Source organism: Frankliniella occidentalis, unplaced genomic scaffold, assembly GCF_000697945.3.
Source record: "Frankliniella occidentalis isolate FOCC.00 unplaced genomic scaffold, Focc_3.1 Scaffold120, whole genome shotgun sequence".
Lineage (NCBI taxonomy): Eukaryota > Metazoa > Arthropoda > Insecta > Thysanoptera > Thripidae > Frankliniella > Frankliniella occidentalis.
In genome coordinates this window covers 587,500-591,307 of record NW_026267248.1, presented here as the reverse complement: position 1 = coordinate 591,307, position 3,808 = coordinate 587,500, and the positions used below count along the sequence as shown (strand labels likewise).

Genomic DNA, 3,808 nt, shown 5'->3' with positions numbered 1-3,808 from the left:
AATAAACAAAAGAAATACTGGAAAAGTTTTTCTGTGTTTTCTATTAGATTGAATGTGATAGACATTAAGGAATTTGTTGACGCTTAAAAGCTGGCTTGAATGAATCTTGCCGAAGTGTATTCCAAGTTCCCAAAGTGCGGCCAAAGTGTAGCCTCGGCTGCACGCGCGTGTGCGTCGGATTATCGGTCCGGAGCAGTACAAGCAACATATGATGGGGGGACCGTACTGGGCTGGCGCCGCGCCCATAGAGCGCTGTGCTGGGCGGCGGGGAGGGGAAAGTAATTACAGACAGTCTGAGCCGAGCCGTGATGAGCCGAGGCGCTGGTCGTTATGCCGGCTGGCTCGGCTCCGAGCTCGGCTCGCCCCCAATAAAGACGCCACCGCGGCACTTTCTGCTCTCCGCGCTTATTCCCTTATCCCTCCGCCCGCGCACGGCCCGGCAGCACGGCCCGGCAGCACAGCCCCGAGCGCCCCCCTTGGTAGGCGAGCCCGCCGCGCGGGGGCGCCCACCGGGTGGCCTACGCGCTCGGTCACAGGCGCCTGCCCCTGCCGGGGTCGCCGGCCGGCCGGGTCCGGCTGTTGTGGCTCTCCAGAGGCACTCTGTCTTGACGCTCCCGCCTCCCCCTCCCTCCCCCCGGGCCGTGGCGCCATGCTCATTGCTAAGACATGACGATGGTCAAACAAGACTGCGTCTGCGTTGTCGCGAGCACGTGTTGCTCGTAAACTTTATGAGCGGGGTGTGTGTGTGTGAGGCGCCGCGGCGTTGCTTAGAACGGCCATATTCACGCGTCAGAAGAGTTGCGCGAAATACGTATAAAAGTACACAAATTCATACCATTTTTGAAGCTGCTTTTAAATTGTGCAATTTGCCACAATCTTAAAAAAAATTAAGGAACTAAACAGAAAATTATATTTATTACGCAATAAAGCAGACCATCATTATTTCGTCAGTACACGGAAAAAATATTCGCTCTGCCACCTAACATATTTGCTGGCATTTAGACCAATAACCTATAAACTATTAGTTTCTAAAATAACTACTTGAGCTATTTTTACCGATAATTGACTGTAGTAGTCGAATATTGACTCTGTGAATTAATGTTTCTGTAGTAGTCTAATATTGACTCTGAGCTAATGTTTCTACCATCTGCCATATGCACTGTTATTCAACGAATGTGACGTCACATTCGTTTCAATGTAAATCGTGTCACGTTCGTTTAAATGTTGTGTCACATTCGTTTAAACGTGAATCGGCCAATGCCTGGGCCCATTTGAGCATCAATTCACGTGAAGTCACGGTCAAATGAATGTGACACAATATTCAAACGAATGTGACACGTTTCACATTGAAACGAATGTGACGTCACATTCCTTGAATAACAGTGTGGCCCCTAACGGACGAAGGCAGAAGGCAAACACTGGAGGGCATTTCAACGATACACCTGGTACACACACCTATTGAAATCTCGAAATGGCGATCTTTCTTCCTTGTGCATTAGTCTCTCGGGGCCGTCCTCCTCTCGCTCGCTGTTTACTGCGAACTTCACCAGGTGCAACTTCACCGTTCTCTCCTTCTTCCTTCTCTTCCTGCCCCAGCACTCCCTCGCTTATCCTTCTCGCCGCAGAAAGCCCCGTTCCCTCCAGTCCGTGATGTGGAATGTAGTTTACGACGAGGCGGACTGCCTATCCCTGGCTCCATTCCTCTCCAGCCTACACCCCCCCTCTAACCCCATCCCCCTCTTTCCCTACCCTCTTTTCGATGCTTCCCACGCCTGCCTTGTGCCAATATCACCCTATTTCCCTGGGAAGACACGCTCTGCCCTGGGAGAAGAAAAAGGCTGTTTCTGTTGCATTTTACAGCGGGTGTGTATACGACACGAATACGGCGCCCTAGTTGACGTCAGTGACCTGCTCTGGTCCGTCCCCGATTCTGGCCAGAAATGATTTCCAGCTGTTTGTAAAAATCTGTTGGGATGACTTTTGTGAATAGTGATAAGCACGGACAAATCAGGCAGATTTCGTTTTGTGTCGGTGGAGGGTAGGTGTGATGGCTGGTCTAGGGAAGGGTCTGAGGCAGCGCGACACGCACACACGCGCGACAACTTGCTTGGATAACTCAACTCTGAACCTGGAGAGGATTACAGGATCAGCCGCCCGTCAAGGCCAACTAACTTTGAGTCGATTAGACCGCGCCGGGCAGGTCTGCCGTGAGCCACAGTACCCCTCCCCCTCATACCCCCACCTCCCGCCCCTGCACGAGCGCAGGATGTATGGGAGAGCGAAGAAGCGTGAGAGGGAAAACTGCTTTCAAAACGTATGAAGTGCGGCAAAGTTTTATCTTGCTAAATCCTTCCCCACCTCTATCAAATATTTTTACAGCTCTCGCAGATGAGAGGGAGGAAACAGCCGTGGTGTGTGTGAGAGAGAGAGAGGGGGCATAAACGTGTATGTGTGCCTAAGAGAGAGGGATCGTGTTTGTCTAAGCGAGAAAGGGTGTGGAATGAACTGAAACTCACCCTTACTTCCGTTAATTACGGAGTTGAGCAGGCCTCGCCCCCCCCCCCCTTCTCTCTCTCTGCTTTCTCTTTCTCTTTCCCTCTCTCTCATGAGCAAATACGTGTTAAACAACTGAGCCAGTCCGCGCTGCTTGATATATGCAGTCAGGCGAACTTATTTTTTTGCAAATCTCCATCTCTAATCAATTAATCCTCCCCACCGTTTGAAAAACAACGAAAAGGGTACAGAAAAGTCAGGTCAATTGGTGTTGCCGTACAACTCAATTTTTCACAGTGCCTATGCCAAATTATCCCGAGGCAGCGCGATCTGGTCCGTGAACCCTGTTTGGGAATAAGAGAAAAGTAAAAGAATGCTCTGTCGAGCTTCTACTTTCCGATGGTTAAATCGAGTGGGGAGAAAAGGGAAAAAATACCCTGGATATTGAAAGCAGGTGCTGCTGCAGGCTAAAGGTGCTGGTGCGAGCAGGTGAGTGGGGCCAACGGATGGAGCTGGCCCGTGGGGTACGCCCCTTCCTCCCGACACCACAACCCACAACTTTGGTGTGTTAGACATCCGTATTGCTCTAGAAACCCGCTTCATCTCGCGCATTTAAGTTTGACTATTCAAGTCGGCCGACTTTACCGGTAAACAATTTAACTACTTTCCCGCGAAAGTCCATTCTGCTTGAGTGTACTTTCAGCTTACCAATATCCCGTATGGTGGAATCCATCTGGCTGTCACCGCCTGCAATCAGACAAAAACACAACCATTAGTGCCTCGATTCCATGTGTCCTGCGCAGCTTTTGGCTAATAGTTTCTCTCCTGCAAACCGAAAGACCAAATAGTACATTTACAAGTACTATTTCTTTAGATTAAGTAAAGTTGTTGTTCTAATTATCCGCTTGGTAAGGTAGACGGCGAGAATATCAACATCTGTTGTCCAAACTAGGTTCGGGCGCTTTACCGGACGCTGAAATAGGATTTCCTCTCCTGGCCCCACGCTGCTGACTCGCACTAACATACCAAACACACGTGGGCGCACCGGGAGAGGGGAGGGGGGGGGGCCTCTCCTTGGCAGCACGCCAGCGGGGCCAGCCAATCTCATTACGTAGACGCGGCCCCGGCTTGCGCGCGCCAGTCGGCCGCCATCGCCAAACACGCCTCCCCTCCACCTACATACTGCCAATCCGTACACCCTTCGATGACCCATCAGAGCCCTCCCCCGGCTGCGTTGGCTATGGTGCTTGCGCCCACCCCCACAATGAAGGGAACAAGGGGTGTAGCCCCCCTGGGCCCCCCTGGGCCTCCCTCC

At 51.6% G+C, this 3,808-nt stretch overlaps 1 long non-coding RNA gene across 1 annotated transcript in view; it reads right to left on the bottom strand.

The window, feature by feature from the left end:
• Positions 1 to 3,161: 3,161 nt before the first annotated feature.
• Positions 3,162 to 3,808, bottom strand: part of LOC113205781 (uncharacterized) — a 64,171-nt gene continuing 63,524 nt past the window's right edge. The window contains exon 3 of the long non-coding RNA XR_008011479.1: positions 3,162 to 3,240. This is a non-coding gene — a long non-coding RNA (uncharacterized LOC113205781). The remainder of the gene's footprint in view (positions 3,241 to 3,808) is intronic.